Source organism: Acomys minous (assembly GCF_964271855.1).
Source record: "Acomys minous genome assembly, chromosome: 16".
NCBI lineage: Eukaryota > Metazoa > Chordata > Mammalia > Rodentia > Muridae > Acomys > Acomys minous.
In genome coordinates, this window is record NC_140498.1 from 9,859,649 (window position 1) to 9,883,777 (window position 24,129).

The window sequence follows — 24,129 nt, forward strand, 5'->3', positions numbered from 1 at the left end:
CCTGAAGCCACCCAGCTCTTCCTTATTTCAGAGTGGGAGACACCGAGTGTTCCATAGGGGGCCCTGGCTCCTTTCTGTCCACTTGTGCCAGCCTCCTGGCACACAGACCCCAAGCACAGCTGTTGCAGGGACACCAGCACTCAGACTCCAGGCTTCCCTAAGGCCACTTAAACCTTAGAACAACAGGCTACCCCTCCTGTGACCTTTCTTCCTAACTCTCTTCTCTGGGGGAACAGTCCTTAGACAGGTCCTAACATTGCCCTGTGCCCAAGCTCCCCGGCCCTTCTCTCACCTCAGGAAGGTCCCTGTCCACAGCCCAGATGCTCTGGAGGGGCCACCTCATTAGTGGTACAGCCTGCCCGAACCTGGACTTCTTCTCCGAAATACATTTTAAAAATGGATCACAGACTAAAACTTGAAATCTAGACCAGAAAATATCTGAAAGAACAGGGGGAAATCTTTGTGACCATGGGTTAGACAAAGATTCCTTTGGTCATATGCATGACTGGTGAAATAAAATCTAGGACCCACCTAGTGCCCGAGAGGGGAAGACAAGGAGGACAGGTGTCCAAGGTTACAGTGGCCACACAGTGAGATCAGCCTGGGCTACATAAGATCCTGTGTCAAAATACCAAAACTAAAACCAAAACCTTCACAGGTTGGAGTTCATCAGATACAAGCTTCTGCTCTTCAAAAGATGCTGCCAAGAAACTAAAAGGCACAGAGCCAAACCCTGCAAAGGTCTTTTAGGTTTGCGAAGATCTCATGAGACTCAATCCAAAAGAAATAAACAAATAAAGAAATAAATGCCACAACAATAACAGCAGCATGCACACTTCAAGAAAACATGGTTAAAATGTAAACAAGTGCTTCAGCAACTAACATATCTGGGTTTTTATTGTTGTTGCTTTTGTTTTTGAGACAGGGTTTCTCTGTGTAGCCTTGGCTGTCCTGGAACACACTCTGTAGACCAGGCTGGCCTGGAACTCAGAGATTCTACTGCCTCTGCCTCCCGAGTGCTACAGTGGGAGATGAAAGGCCGGGCCCTAGACGACCACCACAGCAGCTTCCTTCTCTCACCTGTTTAACAAGCGTGCTGGGACTACCTCACGTACCTCAGGCACTGTAGCAGGCATCAGGGCACAAGGACAGGCAAAATCAGTCCCACCCCTCCTACCTGGGCTCATGGTCCAACATAGGGAACAGAAAATACAGATTGTCAAAAAAAAAGGGAAGAGCTTACACAGGAAGGGACACACCCAAGTCAGGAGGGAAAGGGTGACCTCCTCTGTGGTGGTGAGGAATAACAGCATTAGGGAAGGAAACACCAAAGCAGGGGGAGGGAAGCAAGCAGGTGAGACTCAGGAGGGCCGTGCTCACCACCTCAGCGGTCCTGGTCCTGCCAGGGGGATGACAGCCCTCCTCACAGATGGTCTACAAGACCATCACGCAGCAGCACAGGCAGGTTGGGAGTCTCCTCACGCAGGGTTATTCTCCACAAGGTCCCAGTAGCACACAGAGCCAGGAGTCTCGTTTCCTCATTAGGAAAGGAGAGTGACCACAGCACCTCGGGACCTGAGTACGCCAAAGGTCCTTACAATGCTGGACTCAGTGGACACTTATAACCTCGGAGCACCTCCCAAGAGCCCAGCCTATAACCCTCCTTCCCTCCCACCTCAGCTCCCCGGCCTGTTTTCCCCCTAGGGGAGGAAGGAAAGGCCACTCATCATTTTTCTGAAGCAGAGCTGCCTATTTCGGGCCCTCCCGGTTCTCAAGAGGAGATTGTTACCGCAGCAACCAGGTATGGCTTCCATACAGAGCTTCCTCTGGGGACCCTTGCTCCCCATGACTAACCTCATGCACTCTCAGAGTTACCCAGAATTAATAGCCGTCCCCAAGTCTCTCTCTATCGCCCTGGCAGCTTTCTTTCAAGTCTCACCCTCACCCCTTCCTTCCTCCCTATAAACAGCAGTCTCTGTGGCCGAACCCACCCCGCCTCTCCCCTTCCCAACAGGGCGGTTCAAATTTTAATTGTTACGTTTGGCTTCGGTTCACTCTCCTTGTTTCTCACACAGTAATTTGGTGTTTCCGTCTGTTAATAATATAAGCTGGTTTAAGGGGACTGCAGAAGCTCCTGGTGGCTGGCAGTGGCAGCAACCGTGAGAAGAGAAATTAATGACTATATTCTGCAGTCCCAGAGAAGAAATGTTGGGGTGGGAGCAGATGAAAAGATGGCACAGGAAGACCCCAAGAGTGATGGAATTAGCATGAGGCAAAAAGAGACTGAGTGTTGGCCAAGGAGAGTCCCCAACAAAGGCGCAGGCGCTTCCCAGAGTAGCCACAGCTTTGTGTCCCTCCTGGCTTAATATCCCTAGGACCCCTCCTCTGCAACTCTTCCACTCAGAGGCCCCAGGGTGACTCCATAGCAACACTCAGTCACTGATAGGTCTCTTCAGCGTGTATATGTCCCTTCTTCATCATGGCCTAGACACATTCTTATCTCCTCGGGGCAAGATGCTGCCTGGTGCAGACTAGGAACTGGTGTCTGCTGGGAATTTGACCAGACGCTACAGTTTGCACGCATCCTCTAAAGGGTCTGTGTGCTGGAAGCTTGGCCCCCAGGATGACGGCATTGAGGTAGGGGAGCCTTTAAGAAGCACGGCCTGCCAGTGCAGCTCTCAGACCTCATCAGAGAAGTTTCTCTGTGTGGTGGATAACCTTTAGCGCAGAAGCTCCCAGCTGATCTAAATGTAGAGACTAGACGCCAGGGGAGTGCTCATCCATAAATGGGATCAGCATAGAAGAGGCGGGGTGAGAGCCAGGGATTGGAGAAGGCGAAACAGGGCAGCATCTTCGGGATGTGGCAGGACCGCTGGCTGAACACATGAGTTCATAGCAGCTGTGGTTGCCTGCACTAGACCTGCAGTCAACACTCCAGCATGAGGGGCGGGGTGCATAACCCACCCCGGTGGGCAGTCACATAGTCAGCTGATGAGTTCTGAGGGAAGGACACTCAGTTATCTTTAAGGGTACAGATTCTGGTAGGTTGACTACGCTCTGGTAAACAGCCCCACACTGGAGTGCATAAACGGCACAAACTGGACTCAATACAATTTGTTTGTTTGTTTAAGAATTAAGGCTGGCTGGAGGCTAGGGCTTTAATCCTAACACTAGGGAAGCAGAGGCAGGGGGATCTATGTGAGTTCAAGGACAGCCTGGTCTACAAAGTGAGTTCCAGGCCAGCCAAGACTACACAGTGAGACCCTGTCTTAAAAAAAAAAAAAAGCCAAAGGAAGGAAGGAAGGGGAGGGAGGGAGAGAAAGAAGGAAGGAATGAATTTTAAAGTAAATTTGAAGGAGGTGCTCAGGTGATGGGAGATGCCCAGGTAGCTGGAGGTGGCCCTGCAGAAGCAGCATTCCTGGGACTGTTAGTTGAGGCAGGAGTAGATGGTTATAAACAGAACGCTCTTGCACCAGCTCCCTCCATGAGGCCAGCTACCATGCTGTCGACTGCCAGGTCGCCCTCCGCAGAGGCTGGACGCATGGGGCTGCACATCTTGTACTTTTGCCTCCAAAACTAAGAGCTGAGAACTGTTGTTTTATATATAAAGTGCCTGGTGTCCCATCTTCTGTAAGAGCAGCAGGAAACATTAAGGAACTGGATGAAGGGTTATTGTGGGCCTCAGGCGGCAGCTTTTATACAAAGAGATAAGAAAAGGGTGCCGCTGAGCTAGGCGGGCCGTTAGCACATTAAGCCTGGGAGCAGGGCAGAGCAGGCAAGAGGCCAGCACGCATCACTGCAGCAACTTGTCCTCCAGCACTCAGTGTTGAGTTCCCTGCTTCTTCTTCTCTAGCCTGGTTCAGGCTTCCGCTGCCTCCCAAATGCTGTTAAGAATCTGTCATCTGCTTTCCCAACTCCAGGCATCTACATCTGGCATTCCTGTCCCCCAGAATCTTCTCCCCCGTGCATCTGAGAAATTTCCTGACTATCTATGTTACATAAATATACAAATACAGACTCATAAAGAAATTCCAACACCGAAGTATATCCACTCCGAAGAGAAAGTGGCCTTGTCCTGCCCTGTCTAATCCTCTTTGGAGGTAACACCACACGTAGCTTGGTATCGCACATCTAGGGCATTTTAAAAAAATGAATTCTTATGTATATATAAAAATAATGACGTTTCTTAACACAACAGTAAGAATTTAAACATAACTTTATCACGCCAACTATCCTTACAAAAATGTACAGTCTGGGGCTGCGAAGATGCCCAGTTGGTAAAGCGCTCATCGTACAAGCGTCAGTTTACAGCCCAGCTCCCAGGCGTGGCGGCAAGTGCCCGGAATCCTGGTGCTGGGGAGGGGGAGACATGACTATCTCGGCTGCTTGCTGGCTCTCTGGGCCATCCAAACCAGTTAGCTCCAAATGCTGCAAGGGCAGATCCTGTTGCAACTGAGGAAAATACCTGATTGGTGTGAACCTGTGCACAAAAACCTGTGTGCTCATACTCATGCAAAACTACACAGGATGTATGGCCTCATCTTTTTCCTTTTGAGACAGGCCCCACTATATAGCCCATGACTGGTCTGGAACTCACTGTGTAGACTAGGCTGCCCTTGAACTCAGAGAACTGCCTGCCCCTGCTCCAGAGTGCTGGCATTAAAGGCCTGTGCCACCATGGTATTTTCTCAGCTAAACCATATTTTACATTTTGATATATTTTTGTATTTTTCATATATTTTGTGTTTTACATCTTGATATATTTAGTTAATGTTGTCAGTCAAAAGCACTTCTAATTTCTGTTCCTGGTAAATGTGATCACTAATGTTCATGTCCACACGTTCTTGTCATTGGTATTGTTCATGTTGTCGCTGTTTTGGCAAATGGCGTTGCATTGCACTGACTGTGCACACTCACGGTGACTATGAGACTGAACATCATGTATTTATGGGCCTCCTGTATTTCTTTTGGAAATCACCTATTTATAAACTTTGTTTTTCTTGCTTATTTTTTCTAATATGTGGGAACTCTTCATTACGTAACATCTTTGTAGCAAGTGTGTCCCACACACTTTTCTCCACCAGCCACTAACTTGCCTCTACGGTGCAGCAGTTCCTAACGTGCAGTGTCTCTAGGTTTCTAGATTGCATAAAAGGTTTTTTGTTTTGGTTTTTATCGAGACACGGTTTCTCTGTGTTATTCTGGCTGTCCTGAACTCAATCTGTACACCAGGCAGGTCTTAAACTCACAGCGATCCACCTGCCTCTGCCTCCTGAGTGCTGGGATTAAAACCACCATGCCTGGCTGATAAAAGGTTTTCTTAAGCTAAAAGGACTATATATTTGATTATATAACATATATATATATATATATCACATTTATGCTTACAAAAACATATATTTCAAACTCTCTACACATCTACATACAGAAGACACTTTCTGTGTATATACATATGTGCATGTTTAAAAATATAGTTTTTATTTATTATTATGTATACAGAGCTCTGCCTGCATGTACACCTGCAGGCCAGAGGAGAGTATCAGATCTCATTATAGATGGTTGTGAGCCACCATGTGGTTGCTGGGAATTGAACTCATGACCTCTGGATGAGCAGTCAATGCTCTTAACCGCTGAGCCATCTCTCCAGCCCTAGTTTTTATTTCTTTACCTCCAAAACTACCTTATTTAGTTTCTTATTTTGACACAGTTTTTATACATTGCACTCTTCCTAAGTTGCCACAGTGTGCTAATAAGACAGAAATACATCACACACACACACACACACACACACACACACACACACACACACACACACACACACCAGATTATCCTATATCCTTATGAAATCCCAGAACTTGGGAGGCAGAGGCAAGAGGATCTCTGGAGTTCAGGGCCAGCCTGATCTACAAAGCAAGTTCTAGGACAGCCAGGGCTACACAGAGAAACCCTGTCTTGAAAAAAGGAGAACAAAAACAAAAAACAAAACAAAACAAAACAAAAAAATAAAAAGAAAAAGAAAAAGAAAAGGAAAGAGAAAGGAAGGAAAGGAAAGGAAAAGAACAAAAGACATTATGAAATATTAAAAAGTGGAGCCGGAGACAGTGCTTCCTGCTACTACAGACGATGCCATTTCAGCCCCCAGCGCCCACATCAGGCAACTTGCCACCACCTCTAACTCCAGCGTCAGGGGATACAACACCCTTTTCTGGCCTCTTGCAGGTGCTGCACTCACATACACCCAGCACATATACACATGTACACCCACACAGAAATCTTTAAAAATACATCAGAGAGCATGGGGTTACTTATAAGTGATATTTGCAAAACAGTTTAGGATTATTTCTAAATGTCAGCTTAAATCTATCTTCCTCATCATCCAGCAGAGTAAATGCTAGAAGGAAATGAATCCTTTAAAAGAGAAGGCTCAGAAAAAGCAAAAACAGATTCAACTGTGGAAAAAAATGACTGAATGGCCACATGCTTTCCCAATAATTCATTTTCATTTTATTTATTTACTATTTATTTTAGGGGTTTTAGGAATTAAATCCAGGGTCTTGTATCAAATTCAATTTATAAGATTTGTGTTATTAAAAAAAAAGATTTGTGTTATTTTAGTTTTTTAAAATTTTTTTATTTTTTTTTTACATATACAACATGTATATTAGTGTACATATATACAATAAACTACCTACAGCAAGAAGAACCATGAAACAATCAGGAATTATATAAATGTTACATTCTTAGTGTTTTGGCTATTTGTATTTGGCAGCCTTGAAGAAAACATCTTTCCTATCTTGGTGCATCTAAAATTCTGAATGCAAATCAGTATCTATCATGTCAATATCTATCAAATCATTATCAGCTTAAAACGTCTATCTAGACCTAAAAACATCTAAAACAAATAGACCCCTAAAACAACTAAGCATAATTGTAAAACTAAACTATCTGGTCTTCAACCCCGTCAGAGACTTGAGAAGGAATAAAATTAATTATCTGAGTATAAAGGGAGTACAGGTTAACAGCTTTGCAAATGAGAAAATGACAGAGACAGAGACAGTTTGCTACCTGAGCAGTCACTCAAAACTCTCTGTAACATTGGAGCATCATTTGTGAGGCAGGAACTATTGACGATTTGCTTGCCCTGTCTTGGCAGAGTTTGGCTGTCGACTCTGCCTGCATCCAAACTTGCCTTTTTTAAAGGCAGAATTCTGTCTGTGGTAGAAATGTGGACCTTTTGCCCAGTGGCTTGTTTGCCACATTTGAAGCCATCTCCATAAGGAGGTTCTTTGATGGGCATCATCCTCTTTCAGGTAGGCTGGATGTTGCCAGGAGTTGACCTGTCTCATTGTCAATGAATCTTTAAAATAATAAAAACATTTTAAAATGCCATATTCTGTATATCTCTGAGGTTTTTGAAGACCTTATCTACTTTACTTTATCTTTCTACAGAATCATATCTATCTGCTGCACCTAAGATGTATATTCTTGTGATAAAAATAGACTAGTAATTGATATGATTTGTTTATTTTAATTATGCATATGTGGGTCGGTGGGTGAATGCTGGTTGGTGCCTTTGGAGGCCTGATGAAGGCAAACGTGTCAGAATTGCCGTTCCTAGCTCTTGTGAACTATCTGGAGTGTATGCTGGGTGCCGAATCACCCTCAGGAGGGGTAAAAAGTGCTCTTACCCACTTGGCATTCTTTCCAGATCCATGAACAACCTTTAGAAGGTTAACAATGAGCTGGGGAAAGTAACTGGCAAAAACCCAACAGGCATTATGTTGTAACGGAATGCTGAAACAGCCTCAGGAGCCGGTGTGGTGGCACACGCCTTTAATCCCAGCACTCGAGGCAGAGGCAGGGGTAACCCTGTGGATCGCTGTGAATTCCAGCCCAGCCTGGTCTACAAAGGGAGTCCAGGACAGTCAAGGCTACACACAGAGGAACCAAAGGGGATGGTGAGAAACAGGAAGTCAGGGTCTCTTTCTCTTTGAAAGTTTCAGTCCATGACTAGGTTGGGGGGACAGGGGAGGGGCTGCTCCTCTCTTGAAGGAACCAGAGGAAGGGCAACAGGAAGGGGACTGAGCAAGACACACCTCAGGGCTGTAGTCCTCCAGCTCCACTCCTTCCCACCAAAGCAAGCTCTCCTCAGCTCTGAATCTGTCATTGGTTAAGTCTGAAGCGTCTGTGGAAACGCCCTCACCTCAGTCAAACCAAGTTGATATCCACAATAAACCGTTACATATATTAGACCCCATGAAAATCAGCAGCAACAAGATGGGTGCAAGATCTTAAAACAGACAAAACAAGCCTGTGCAAACGAAGGTGTTCTGTCTCTCGCTCCTTGTCATCCCCATGGTGGCAAACAGATAAAATTAAAACAGAATGCTCTCACACAGTGGGTAGGAAGCAACCCAGAAGCACGTGCCAGGCACCACTGGAAGGCTTACACCAAGCCTGGGGCAGCTCGGGGGTACAGCACGGCAGGCTCTGTGTTCAGGCCCTGTGACATACGGGGCCAATGAACGCCCCCTGACCCAGTGATCCCACACTGGCAAATTCAGAGATATAACACATAAACGTGGGAAACATTCTTTGACTAAAGAAAGTCAGTGAAGTATTATTTATAATGCAAACAATAAATAAATAAAGGGAGGAAGAAAAGAAGGGAGGGAGGGAAAGTGGGAGGGCGAGAGGGAGGAGGAGAGTGGGAAGGAGCGTGGGAGGGAGGAGAAACAGAGAGGAGAAACAAAGAAACCTAATTTTTAGTTTTTTATTTTCAATTAATTAATCAGAGTCTCCCTGGGTAGCCCTAGCTGGTCTAGAACTCAGTGATCTACCTGCCTCTCTATCCTGAATGCTAGGATTAAAGGCGTGAGTCACCATACCTGGCTTTTTTTTTTTTTTTTAACCTAAAAAGTTTAACCTAGTCTACAGATCGAGTTCGAGAACAGTCTTGAAAAAAACATAAATAGCCGGGCACGGTGGCTCACGCCTTTAATCCTAGCACTCGGGAGGCAAAGGCAGGTGGATCGCTGTAAGTTTGAGGCCAGCCTGGTCTACAAAGTGAGTCAAGGACAGCCAAGGCTACACAGAGAAACCCTGCCTCAAAAAACAAACAAACAAACAAAGAAAAGAAAGATAGTTTACATGCAAGAGTTCATTCCCAATTCCGGAGATTTAAATGAAAGCCGAGTGTGGCTCACTTTGCACCTTTAGGGGCCTCTGTCTAGAGGGCACTTGACAGTGCACTTGGCGAACGGAAGGTGGGAGAAAGCAGAGGCCGGCTACTCTAGAAGGGACCCCAGGAGTCTAGAGACTGAGCTGTACTGGGACAAAAGGAGCCACCTGGATGAGCATTCCAGCACAGGCTGCAGAAACACATCCTCACCACCTTTGCCTGCTGAAAGGGAAGGCGCATTTTGTAACTTACAATATGAACTCCCTGCTTTACTGAGCTAAAATCATTCCAATAAAAATGTTCGAGTGGACCGGAAAAGGAAATCAAAGCCCAAGCTGCATCCCCAGAAAACACTAGACACCAAGAATAGAAATTCAGACTCCTTTGGAAAATATATTAAGATATCAACAGCCTTCTGCAGAGTCTCGGAAGACGGTCACAGAAGAAACCACGGAGCACACAGCTTCCTAGAAAAGCCACGACCGTCGTCCTGTCATTACTTTAAAATTTCGCCATCTGGGATTTCTTTAGTATCTAATTTCAGACACGCGAACAAAGTTTGGTCCCAATGTTGTGCACTGGAACAGAATCTGTTCCTCTGCTAGATGCAAGGATGCTGATGTTCCTCCCAAGGAAGAAAAAGACTCTAGAGCCTTCCATAGGCCAAGAACCCCTCTAGCTAGAGGTTTTTCTCCACAGAACTTTAGACTTCTACCCTTATCCAAAAGAAGACACCAAGCCGGTCTAGTCATCTTACTTATGAGGAGAGTGCTCTGCATCTATAGCAACTGGCATCCAAGGAGAAGGCTTCTCGGCAAAGCTTATTCAGTAACTTCAGCATGAATCATCCTGACTTTGCATGACGGGGAAAAGAGGATTGTTTTCCCCCCAAGATAGTATGTGAGTGTTAAATGCACGTTCAGCCCCAAAGCAGGCGTGCGATGTCAGCTGCTGTAGTCCACACACTGCAGAAGATGGCTCCGTCACTGTGCGAGTGCCATCAGGTCCACAGGCACAGCCGGACCTCTTCCCCAGACAGAGCCATCTCCTAAGCTTTTTCACCGCAGTCTTAAATAATAACCAGCTTTGTACTTACTGTACTTCTCGCGCCTCCTGGGAGCTGCTGGCCTCACCCAGTGCAGCCGCTGCACTATTCTGAGCCAGTTTGCTGCCTGAGAGGAAAACCACATTGGGCAAGGCCTGCTCAGGAAGCAGGCGGGCCCTGCTCCCCATGCCTCTCCCTCTCCTCTCTCTCTCTCTCTCCCTCCCTTCCTCACCCCCACACTTAAAAGTTCACATTACACACATGATGCAAAAATCAAATTTCTCTCTGACTGGGTCCGAAGTAATTCATTTAGACTAAGACTTTTCCAATAATTAAAGAGGTAAAGATGTCGCCTGGCTAGGAATAAAAGGGAACTTCTTCAACCCACAGGGGCAAGCACAAATACCCTGAGATATCTGAGCAAAAGAAAAAGCCACCCTGCCCTTCAGCCTCAGGGCCCCCATGAGAGCTGCTGGCCAGAGAGTTCTAGGTTGACAGGAAGTCAGGAACCAGGAAGTTCTTCAAAGCAGGCTGCTCTTGGGAGCCAACAGAAAGATCTAAGAGGCCTGGTAACCACAGGGCCTTCACAAATGTGTTGTGATGTCTTTTTTTACCCGAAATAAATACGTTCATGCTTAATTTTTAATTTAGAAAGCACCCCAAATGATCTCATAAAAGCTGGCTTGTGTGCCCCTCTGCCTCTCTGCAGACTCAGCAAGCCCCCATGACCACTAGCTGCTACCTGTGTAAGAGACACGTGCAGCAAAGTCTGTGACAGTGAACACCAAGAAAGCAGACTTGGAAAATGAGGCAGAATCCACTATAAATAAAATGTAAAAGCCACTGACAAGATGGGACAAATATACATGCGCGCACGGCCTTTGGTTCAGTTGTTCACTGGTGCAAAGGCAGGCTGTGACACAGTCTGTCACAAGGGAACCCTGCTACCATCTCAGTGTGAGGCATCCTCCACAGGTGCCCGTGTTTGAGGACATGGTCCCCAGCTGATGCTTTGGTCCCCAGCTGACGCTTTGGGATGCTGTGGAGCCTGACTAGAGTGACTGCAGGTGCATCCTTGAACGTTTATACTGGATTCTGGTTCCAGCTGGAGCGTTCTCTAACCCCTGGTCTTTACCATATGGAGAAGCAGCTATGAGCTCCTCCTACTGCATGCCCCGCCCCTCTGATGAACTAAGACCCTCTCAGAGGATGAGCTAACTCAGGCCCTTCCTCCTTTATGCCACTTCTATCAGGAATCTTGTCACAGACAGGACAAAAATAACGAATATGTACGCAGAGCTGTGTGAACAACTGTGATTAGGGTAACTTTGATTACAGACAACAATGAGTAAAACAATTAAAAGTCTAATTGGTCACATTGCGGGATGTCCAGGTGAATTACCTTATGCAACGGTCAGAAACGATACTTTGCCCCCTACCTTCAGTGAATGTGCTAGCCCGCTTTCCGTCAAATTAAAAGAGGAAAGGTTTTGTTGGCTCAGAGCTTCAGGGGTCCGTAGATCCTTAGGCTCATTGTTTCTGGTCCTGTGGTACAGCAGACAGTACATGGCAGAGCCAAGCAGCTCTGGTCCTGTGGCAGCTAGGAAAACCAGAGGACCAGAAGGGCTGGGGTCAAAATGTGTCACCCAAGAGAGGTGCTTGCCACCCAGGCTTGACAGGCACCTCAGTTGGATCCCCAGGGCACACACAAAGGTGGAAGGAAAGAACCAAATCTACAGCATCCTCTTCTGATTTCCACCCCGTACCCCCCATGGCATTAGCATGTGTGCTCTCTCTCTCTCTCTCTCTCTCACACACACACACACACACACACGCACACGCACACGCACACACACACACTCACAGACAAACTCACACAAGCAAATACATACGACACTGCACAGGAGCCTGTAGTCAGGGAACTTAGGCAAGAGAAGAGAAGAGAGGCACTGAGCTGACGAGGAAGGTAAGACCATCCAGTGCCATCACAGGACCTTGCATGACACAGAATAGGAGATCTACAGCCCGAAGGCTAATGAAGGACCCAGTAAGATCACAGAAAACGAGACTGAGGCACAGAATCAGTTGTTTCTATACGCTTGCAGTGAGAAAGCCTAATACACCCAGGAAACAATTCCATTCTCAGTAACAGCGCCATGGTAAATGCTCGCCTCAAAAGGACCCGAGTCTGATCCCCTGAGCCAATGCAGAAATGCCAGGCAAGGTGGCTCGTGCTTAGAATTCTGACACCAGAAGGGCAGAGACGGGGAATCCTGGAGGCTTGCTGGCTAGCTAGCCCAGCCTAACTGGTGAACTCTGGACTAATGAGAGCCCCCGTCTCTGAAGAGGTGTTCCTGAGGATAAAACCCAAAGTTGTCCTCTGAATTCTACACCCATGTATACACACCACGCGTAAGCCATGTGCACCTGCTCACACATGACATGAATATATACATACGTGCATTAAAAAACACCCAAGTGTTTACAAATAAATAAGTAGAAGATGTGTTCATTGCTAACTGCAAAGTGTCACTGAAAAGCTGGGCCGTGGTGGTGGCACATGCCTTTAATCCCAGCACTCAGGACTCTGAGGCAAGTGGATCTCTGTGAGTTCAAAACCAGCCTGGTCTACAAAGCAAGTCCAGGACAGCCAGGGCTATACAGATAAACCCTAAAAAACAAAACCCAAACAAATAAGCCTCACTGAAAAAATTAAAATGGAGCTGGGCATGGTGGTGCACGCCTTTAATCCCAGCACTTGGGAGGCAGAGGTGGATCGCTGTGAGTTTGAGGCCAGCAAGGTGGCTCAGCATTCAGTCATGCTTGCCTGACAACCTACGTACAGTTCCCAGAACCTACCTAGTGAAAGAAGAGAACCAATCCCCACAGGTTATTCTCTAGTGTGCATGTGCCTACACACATATACATACTCACATACAATAAATAAATGTTTTTAATTAAATTTGAAAAAGTACAGGAAATGGACAGGCATCCTATGTGAGGTCCAGGGTAGCCAGGTCTATATATCAAATTCCAGGATATCCAGGGCTACATAAAGAGACCCTGCTTCAAAAAAAAAAAAAAAAAAGCCCCAGTTATGGGCTCCCTATAGGTGGTCGCAGGGTAGATCTAAATCTGTGTCAGGAGTTCATCCTGATGGGACACTGCACACAGCAACGTAGCTGCACAGAGCCTGGCAGGCACATAAGGGTTGGAGATGGCCATCAGCTTTGGAAACGCCTCTCAGTTGTGCTCTGAATAATGAGATTTTAAAAATATGTTTATTTTACTTTTGTATGTGCCTGGGTGTTTTTTGCCTGCAAGTGTGTCTGTGCATCATGTGTGTAGTGCCCACAGAGGCCAGAAGAGGGCGACAGATCCTTAAGGCCTGGAGTTACAGACAGTGGTAAACTGCCTCGTACAACACAGAAATGGAACTGTTCCAGCAGTAGCAGAGTGTCACCTAAGCCTGTCTGTGTACAGTATGTGATTCCTGACAGACCTGCTCTGTACTGCATCATAGGACACCACTCAGAAATCTTGCTCTAACAAAGAAGGTTTTTTGGTTTTTTTTAGGTCTGAATTAATTGGCAAGTGAATTATATCTTTTTTAAAAATTTTATTAATTTATTCAGATTACAACTCAATTGTTATCCTATCAGTTGTATCCTCCTGTTCCTCCCTCCCTCCCACTTTCACCCTATTCACCTCCCCTAGGTCTAAGACTGAGGGGACCTCCTCCCACACTATATGGCTATAGGCTATCAAGTCTCATCTTGGTAGCTTGCTTATTCTTTCTTTGAGTGCCATCAGACCTCCCCACCAAGGGGAGGTGGTCAAATATGAAGCACCAGAGTTCATGTCAGAGTCAGTCCCTGCTCTCCACATAACTTGGAGAATGTCCTGTCCATTGGGTAGGTCAGAGTAGGGGTTTGATGTTTACTATTGTATTGTCCTTGGTTAGTGCAATAGTTTGAGCAGACCCTACTGGGTCCCATCACGATGTTCTTCTTGTAGGTTTCTAGGACCCTCTGGGGTCCTTACCTAGAGTCTCACTCAGTAGGATGTCCTCACATCTATCCCAATCTCCTGGTAAAGTGAAGACTTTCATGTTACATGCCTTTTGGGTTAGTGTCCAATTATAAGTCCAATTATAAGTGAGTATCTACCGTGTGAGTCTTTCCACTTCTGGGTTAACTCACTCATTATGATCATTTCTAGTCTCCATTTCTCCACAAATTTCGGAGTTTCCTTGTTTTTAATAGCTGAGTAGTATTCCATAGTGCAAATGTACCACATTTTCTTTATCCATTCTTCAACTGAGGGACATTTAGGCTGTTTCCAAGTTCTGGCTATTATGAATAATGCTGCTATGAACATGGTTGAGCATATATCCTTGTTGTGTGGTAGAGCTTAAAGTGAATTATATCTTAATTTAAAAGGTAATTTTGGAAATATTTTGTGATATAGAACAATGACTATATATTTTTAGAAAATACACATCATAAATAGTAAGAGCCCATATATATTTATTAAAAATTATTCTCAGCCAAGGTGGTGGTGCACATGTTTAATCCCAGCCCTTGGGAGGGAGAGGCAGACCAAACTCCAAATTCAAGGACAGCGTGGTCTACAGAGTAAGTTCCAGGACAGCTAGGGCTTCATTGAGAATCCCTGTCTCAACAAAACAAACAAGGCTGGGCGGTGGTGGCACATGCCTTTAATCTCAGCACTCAGGAGGCAGAGGCAGGCGGATTGCTGTGAGTTCGAGGCCAGCCTGGTCTACAAAGTGAGTCCAGGACAGCCAAGGCTACACAGAGAAACCCTGTCTTGAAAAACCAAAAAACAAAACAAAACAAAACAAAACAAAACAAAACAAAACAAAAACCAAAAATGATTTTCACTGACTAATAAGGTGATAGAAAATTTTAAGATTCTTTGTGCTTTAAAAAAATTTTTACACTACAGTAAATATTTGACAATTTGGGAAGGTCACTATAAAATAACACTTATTTATATAATTTTTACATAATTTTTATCTACAGAGCATAATTGCTCACCCCTCACTCCCCGTTTTTTGAGACAGGTTTTTTTTTTTTCTGAGAGAGAGAGAGGGCCTTTCTGTGTTAGCCTTGGCTGTCCTGGACTTACTGTGTAGACCAGGCTGTCCTCGAACTCACAGCTTCCCGAGTGCTGGGATTAGGCTTGCACCACCACGCCCTGCTTGAGACAGGGGTTTTTTATTTTTAAGCATGGTGTTGCTTATGTACCCCAGCAGCCTCAGATGCTATTTCTATAACTCCATGGCTTACACTGCAGAAAGCAAGCTCAACCAGACCGAGAAAGGCTTTCTTAATTGTAGCAGTAGCTGATTGCCTCTGCAAGCACTGCAATCGTTTTTTTTCAGCGTGAGGAGACCGACTACCAACTACCGTGCACCTCAGAGGCTGGAGAGCACCCAAGAGGCCAAACCCAGACCAGCGCTCTGCAGCTGAAGGAACCACCGCCCATGCTAGGTTCAGAGACCTACCAGACTGCCAAAGATCAAGAACTCCATAGATCCTCACCCAGAAAGGAAAAAGAAAAAAAAAAATAACTTTTTAAAAAAATGCTCTGTTTTGCTGCTGGAAAATAAATTTATCAGCCCTAAAAATAACTAGGACAAAGTCAAGAAATGAAAGTGATTCTGAGTGAGTGTCAAACAGATGTTGGGCTAATTTTACAAAGACTGTCGGGAAAAGTGTCCTGGTGATGTCCGTGTGACAGCAGGGGGAAGAGGAGAAGAATCTGATGATATGGGATGGCAGGGCACACACCCAGGAGTGTGGAAGGGGTTAAAACATCCTTCAGTCTCTAGGGTTCATCCAGCTGGAAACAGACTCAGTGTTTACTAACAGATGGTGGGTTAGACAGTGGCTCTCAACCTTCCTCATGCTGCGGCCCTTTAGAACAGTTCCTTGTGTTGTGCTGACCCTCCCCCACCCCCAAACCATATCATTATTTTCGTCGCTACTTCATAACTGTAATTTCCCTACTGTCATGAATTGCTATGCAGGATATCTGATACGCAACCCCTGTGAAAGGGGTCACGACCCACAGGTTGAGAACCGCGGATTACACTACTATACTAAAGGAGATCTGAAAATTGACACAGAGTGTAGGACGACACTTGTTCGCCAACTTTCTGTTACCGTAACAAAATACTTGAGACAATCGACTTAAAGGGGAGAAAGGTTTACCTCCGGAGGCTTCGGCCCATAGTCAGCGGGCCCACAGCTTCGCAGTCCGTGACAAGGCAGCAAGCCACGGTAGAGCACTGCTACTGTTCCCACAGCCAGAACGCAAAGTGGAGGAAGCCACAGAGGAGCCCGAAGCTTCCTTAACCTGCTCTAAGGCATGCCCGATGACTAGAAGACTTCCCAATGGGTCCTACATCTGGGATCCCCCTTACCTAACAGTGTCACTCTCGGAGCCTTTGACACAAGAGACTTTAGGTGGCATTTAAAGATCCAATTATACAAGCTGCCCTTTGTGAGACCTGTAATGTCTATCCACAAACACTTGTTCCTGCTGAGAGGGACTTGACTTCTCCGTGAACCAAAACATGTCTTCAGACCACTCTAATTTCATTTTCTAAAGCATCGCATTTCATGGTACAAAATTACATAGAGAGAGCTAATTACAGAGGGAAACACCGCACACCGGGCAAGGGATGGCTAGTGAAGCCGGCATCTTAAGAGCCAGGAGACAAGGTTCGTCACGTAGGCCAAGCTCTCTCTATAAATGCATGACTAGGAGCAAGAAGCATGTCTACAGACAAGTCACGCTGTGTCGGGAGGCTTGCATTTTTTTAAAAGCACCCCTGTAATGCCAGGTGAATGCACCAAGGTCACGTGGCACAACCTTCAAAGGTTACACGGGGTGAGACGAGCTTGGCTCCAAGGTGGACCCACCCTCTGCTCCTGCCACTCACACTGAGCTCCCTTCCAGCTTACACACACTCGGGCCTGTTTAACTAGCCTGGAACAGGAGACCAGCTACTTCTTTGAATTCTAAAGCAGATGTTGAATTTGGGAAGAGTATGAAATAAAATGGCCCAGCCTCAGGCTGACTCTGGGATGTGGTCACACATCACACGTCCTGACCTTAAGATCCTCAGCCCTCAAGCCCCATCACCATACCCACCCTGAAGGGAGCCTGGCTCTTTGGCTCTCAGGGAGTTAAAGCCTCTGGCTCCTCCCTCTTTCCTGGTTCTTTTCTTCTCCTGCTTCCTGATGACTCTACTCAAAGATCTGTGTGTGTGTGTGTGTGTTTGTTTGTTTGTTTGTTTGTAGACATTGTTTCTTTTCTCTGTGTCACCCTGGCCATCTGGAACTCAATTCTGTAGACCAGGCTGGCCTGGAACTCACAGCCATCCACCTGCCTCTGCCCCTCAAGTGCTGGGATTAAAGCATGAGCCTCGAAGATCTTACCCTTCCACCAATACGGCCTATTTTTTTTTTTTAATCCACCAAGCAGGGATCACCAACTTTTTTTTTTTAAGACTTATTTATTTAGGTATACAGTATTTTGCCTACATGTACACCTGCATTCCAGAAGAGGGCACCAGATCTCAATGTAGATGGTTGTGAGCCACCATGTGGTTGCTAGGAACCAAACTCAGGACCTTTGGAAGAGCAGCCAATGCTCTTAACCTCTGAGCCATCTCTCCAGTTCAAAGATTTTATTTATTTATTATCATGTATATAGTGCTCTGCCTGCATATACACTCACAGGCCAGAAGAGGGCATCAGATCACATTACAGATGGTTGTGAGCCACCATGTGGTTGCTGGGAATTGAACTCAGGACCTCTAGAAGAACAGTCAGTGCTCTTAACTGCTGAGCCATCTCTCCAGCCCCCACCAACTTATTTTTATTTGCTTATTTTTATTTTTATTCAGGTCTTCAAACAAAAATGAAAGATCGATCTTCCTTGAGGTTTTCTTATCTCAGGGGAAAACTCATCTGCTTCTTATCACAAGTGAATCATTATTTTCTTTTTTTAAATTTTCTTATTAAATAATTTTACATATACATCTATATTATGACACATATATACAATAACCTACCTACAGCAAGAAGAACCATGAAACAATCAGGAATTATATAAATGTTACAATCTTAGTGTTTTGGCTTTTTGTATTTGGCACCCTTGAAGAAAATACCTTTGGTGCATCTAAAATTCTGAACGTAAATCAGTATCTATCATATCTCATCATTATCAACTTAAGACATCTATCTAAGACCTAAAATCATCTTAACTGGGGCTGGAGAGATGGCTCAGTGGTTAAGAGCACTGTCTGCTCTTCCAAAGGACCCGGGTTCAATTCCCAGCCACCACATGGCAGCTCACAACTGTCTGTAATCTTAATTCCAATGGCTCTGACACCCTCACACTAAAATAAAATTAAATAAATTAATTTTAAAAAAGACAAAAACATCTTAACCTCTAAACAACTAAGCTTAATTGTAAAACTAAACTATCTGGTCTTCAATCATCATCAGAGACTTGAAAAGGAATAAAATTAATTACCTGGGTATACAGGGAGTGCAGGTTAGCAGCTTCCAAAATGAGAAGATGACAGAGACAGTTTGCTGCCTGAATAGTCACCCAAAATTCTCTATAATGCTAGATCATCATCTTCAGCCTTCTGACCAATATATGTGACAGACATATTTGTGAGGCAGGAACTATTGAGGACTTGCTTATCCTATCTTGGCAGCATTTGGCTGTTGACTCTGCCTGCATCCAAACTTGCCTATTTTTAGGCAGAATTCTGTCTGTGGTAGAAAGGAGGACATTTTGCCCAGGGGCTTTGCCACATTTGAAGCCATCTCCATAAGGAGGTCAGCCACTGTTTTCAAAGCCAGCCTGATTGTCAGTAAAGGCAATGGTCTCACCTCAGCTTCTCTGGTCTGGACAGCTCATGTCTTAGCTGACTCTGAATGACCTGTGCTCGCTCGCTGGCCAGTTTACTGTCTTCCACTTATCAACCCCCTGACTCAGCCTCTTGAGTGCAAGGATTACAGGTGTGCTTATGGCGGTGGGTGGGAGGGTTGGAGGAAGAGCAGGGAATGGCAGTGGTGGCGGCTGGGCTTGAACCTTCTATCCCATCTGTCGATGTGCAGAAAGGGATTTCAGAAAGCAGCAGAGCTGAACAGAGATTCGGGCGGTAATTAACAAAGCAGAATGAGATTTTAAGAGACAGTCTTGGAGAGTAATAGGAGGACAAGCTGCTTTGACTGGATTAACAAGAGGTGACCTTCCCCAAATCTAATCAAGGAAGGAAACAAATACCCAAGTTAGAAACAAGAAAGAGGGCATAATTATATACATGGATCTTAAACCAAGCAAAACTAGTCATTTTCTATGAAAACATAGATTACCCAAATTAACTCAAGAAGAAACAAATGGTCCAAGAGAAAAAAGGCGAAGGACATAAAAGCAAGAAGTACAAATGGCTACCACGCATACAGAGGCACGCCTAACCAACAGCCAACAAGCTTGAGCTAAAACATTAACACACTTTAAAACTATCGTATGGAGCCAGGCGTGGTGGCGCACGCCTGTAATCCCAGCACTTGGGAGGTAGAGGCAGGCCGATTGCTGTGAGTTCAAGGTCAGCCTGGTCACAAATCGAGTCAAGGAAAACCAGAGCTACCCTTTGAGAAACCCTTCCTCAAAAAACCAAACCAAATCAACAAAACAAAAAGCCTTCACATTTTAAAAAGAAATAGCAATATTAACAAAAATGGGGAATAAGCCAGGGCATAACTATAAACCTAGCACTCAGGAGGCTGAGGCATGAGGGTTCCCATGAGGTTGAACATCTTGGGCTGCATACAGACCAACTTGGGCTACAAAGTAAGATCCTGTCTCAGAGAGAGAGAGTGAGAGAGAGAGAGAAGGATCAGCTACTCTGATGAGTTGGTCTGTGTGGCCCTTGGGGGTCAGTGGAGTGAGAGTGATGAGGGAGATGTTTCACATTTCACTGTTTCTATATTTGATTTTTAAAAGATTTATATTACTTTTATTTATTTTAAATATTTATGCATGCTAATTTTACACACACACACACACACACACACACACATTTTTTGTGTACTGTGTGTATGTCTGAGACCAGAAGGCTGCTGGATCCTCTGTAACAGGAGCTAAGGGTGGTTGTGAACCAGCGTGTAGGTGCTGCAGATTGAAACTCGTTTGCTGGAAGAGCACCCAGGGCTCTTAACCACTGAATCATACCCCTGGCCTGTATTTTTGAACTTTTTTTTTTATGTGTTTTTGTGTGTTGAAACTGAAAAAGATAAAATAGAACTTTTAAATTCTTCATGGAAAGGACCAGTGCCACAGTTGTCGATGCATGTCCACCCTGTCTCGAAAAACCAAAAAAAAAAAAAAAAAAAAAAAAAAAAAAAAAAAGGAAAAGAAAAAAGAAAAAAAAGAAAAGAATACTACAAATGCTGGTCATTTATCTACAGCCGAGCTACAATGCTGCGATCATGATATTTGTTCACTGGCATTTACATATTAGTTTGTGCTCATGTTTGTTGAAATTCATTGTTTTCAGCTGTATCAGTTCAGAAAAGACTACAGTGTGGTTTGATGATGTCTATAAGCCACATAGAGAGCCAAAAAAAAAAAAAAAAAAGGCTAGAGAGATGGCTCAGCAATTAAAGGCTAGGCTCACAACCAAAAAATATAAAAGAGTAAGAAAACACAGTTCTTAGCATGTGTAAGATCACTTTTGCCTGGAAGTCAAACAATGGGCCAGCAATGACCTGATGGTTAATCTTGGTTGTGACTGCGTTTAGAATCAACTAAAATACAAACTGCTGGACACCGCTGTGAGGCGTTTTCTTCATCAGATTATCTAAAGCAGGAAGGCCCGCCCTAAGTGTGGTTGGCGCCTTCTGATGGGAGCCCAGATAACAGGACGTGGAAGGAAGAAACTGGCTTTTGCCTGTTTGTCCTCAGTGTCCCTGGCAAGTTCTTCTCTCCGGATGCATCACCATTCTTTTGCTGCTGCTAGAAGCAGCGTCTTCAGGATTCGAAAGCAGACTGAAGAGCAGCGGTTCCCCGGGAATCCCCCACACCTTCAGCGGGCGGGCGGTACTGCTGAGGCATCCCGCATCATAGACTCAGAAACCACAAGAGTCTCAGCCTCTCCAGGGTGAGGCAGCCATTGTTGTATTACCCGGACCACATCCTGTAAGCCAGCCTAAGAAACCCCATGAACGGGCACATGCCCTCAAGTGCACGCGCCCACACACACACACACACACACACACACACACACACACACACACACACACACGATCTCTCTGTCTCTGTCTCTCATGCTATGAGTTCTGTTCCCAACTCATGCCTTTCTATGTATCCCTAAATGATACACCAAAGTACAGGAATCCACTAAGTCAGGAGACACCGGTAGGAGAATACTCCCATGCTAACACAAATGTCTTTTCCTTTTGTTTCACCTGGAATCCCTTGGACAAAAAGAAACATGCCCAGAAGCCTTCCTCTATCATCTCTGACACAAGCTGAGCATGCGCAAAGCATTCCTCTAGCATCTCTGACACAAGCTGAGCATGCGCAGAAGCATTCCTCTAGCATCTCTGACACAAGCTGAGCATGCGCAGAAGCATTCCTCTAGCATCTCTATGACACAAGCCGAGCATGCGCAGAAGTCCTCTTTTTCCACCATCTTAACCTTTCAAACATGTCGCTGACCTAAGCATGTGTCTGCCATCTTGTGTTCTTGAACTGTGATGTTAAAATGAGCATGCGATCACGTGTATCTTACCCTGAGTATGCACAGGCATGCTCCCACCCCTAACACTGCTCTGCTACATGAACATGTGTAAGTTCCTTCAGGAAAATCTCCCGGCTTCCTTTGTTTGAGAGCATTGCTTTGACGGTAAAGGGCGACACATTGTTCTTCTCTCTTATTTCTTGGCCATGTTTGCTTCTGGCTTTGTAGTATGAGGGTAAACACTAAAAAACTGAGGCTTCCAGGTGAGGGGGCAGCCTAAAAACTGGCCTCTTGTGACCTGCTAAAGAGGAGTCAGGATGAGGAAAAAGCAAACTATTCCAAAGAAAGAGAAGAAGAGCCTTGGAAAATGGATGGCAATGATGGGCCAACAGGGGAGCGCCTGGAGCCAAGCCCAGCTCCCTGTGGGGAGGGCAAGCAGAAGCCTCAGCCAGAGTTGGGAGGCCCTAGTTAGAAAAGACAGGCAAGACCGGGTTGTGGTTGTGCATGCCTTTAATCCCAGCACTTGGGAGGCAGAGGCAGGCAGATCGCTGTGAGTTCGAGGCCAGCCTGGTCTACAAAGTGAGTCCAGGACAGCCAAGGCTACACAGAGAAATCCTGTCTTGAAAAACCAAAAAAAAAAAAAAAAGAAAGAAAGAAAGAAAGAAAGAAAGAAAGAAAAGACAGCAATTCTGACCTTGGGACAAGCCCACAGCCCTCACAAGCCCCAAACCTAATTCCTTAAAGGCAGATTCAAGCAAAATCAGGAGATCCTACTGGTAGAGTATTTACTTCTGCTAGCACAGCGGACTCAACTCAGGTTAAGTGTCCCAGCATGTCCTAACAGTCAGTAGCAGAGTGCCCCCAAAAGATGAGTCTAGAACCATGGAACTATTACTAGAATCTTCCAACAAAGCTTTTCTTCAAAATAAGTTTATTTTTAAGCCTACGGTGGGGTGTGGCTCAGTGGTAAAGTGTTTGCCTAGCATGTGTGAGGCCCTGACATGCATCCTCAGCCTGAATTAAAAGAAAATTCGATACCGGTACATGAGTGGACAGATTACTGGTAAATGGATTGATAAACAAAAATGGAGAAGTAGTGGGCGTAGGTGGCGCACACCTTTAATCCCAGCACTCAGGAGGCAGAGGCAGGCAGATCACTGTGAGTTCGAGGCTAGCCTGGTCTACAAAGTGAGTCCAGGACAGCCAAGGCTACACAGAGAAACTGTCTCAAAAAATCTAAAAAAAAAAAAAAAGAGAGAGAGAGAGACAGAGAGAGAAGCAGCCAAAGTGACACCTGATGTCAACTTCCAGCCTCCAGATCATGTACACATGTGTGTACACCCTGACACACACACACACACACACACACACACACACATAAGAAAAAGACAGAATAACTAATACGCCAGTAGCTGGAGGTGAAAAGGACAGAAACAGTGGACAGCAGCACCAGGAAGGGAACTTTAAAAAGGAACACTGAATTATTTATGCATAGTTCTGACATGTGCCGCAGAGGAGGAAGACATGGTGCCCAGTGAAGGGACAAAGAAGAGGGCTGCGGTCTGCCAGTCTGGGCTGAGGAGCTCCCACGCTATCACTCTGATAGGGAAACCACTGGGAAACCCCTAGCTGTCATCTCAGGGACCCTGGAGTCTTCCCATGGCCAGAGCACATACACGGGCAGATGCAAACGTGGCGATGTGTGCAGAGGTGTTTTATAACAGCAACAAAGGGAAAACCGTAGACAACAAAGGTGTCTACCATAGGACACTGGCAAAATGAGAAAGAACAGGAGAACTCAGTCACTAAGAGCAGCCAGAGCAGGACATGGTGGCCCGCGCCTTTAATCCCAGCACGTGGAGGCAAAAGCAGGCGGATCTCTGAGAGTTCCAGGCCTACATGGTGAGTTCCAGGACAGCCAGAGCTATGGAGACCCTGCCAAAACAAAACAAAACAAAACAAAACAAAAAAGGCAACAACAAGGAAGGGATCACCTGAACCTTAGCAGTTCGTAGGCAGCCAGGACCACAATGGGAGAGCCTGACTTGAAAAGAGAGAGAAGGAAAAATCCAGCATGAGTGAGTGAGGCCCTGTGTCTGATCACCA

General features: G+C 45.5%; 1 protein-coding gene across 4 annotated transcripts in view; it reads right to left on the reverse strand.

Annotated features, from left to right (window-relative positions):
• SPECC1 (sperm antigen with calponin homology and coiled-coil domains 1) overlaps positions 1–24,129 on the reverse strand; it is a 256,505-nt gene that overhangs the window by 208,659 nt on the left and 23,717 nt on the right. The window contains exon 1 of one of the 4 annotated variants that reach the window (XM_084760865.1): positions 10,278–10,322. The exons of the other annotated variants lie outside the window; for them this stretch is intronic. The gene's annotated coding sequence lies outside the window, so the exon portion shown is untranslated. Of the gene's footprint in view, positions 1–10,277; positions 10,323–24,129 lie in introns of those variants that run through there. 4 annotated transcript variants of the gene reach the window in all.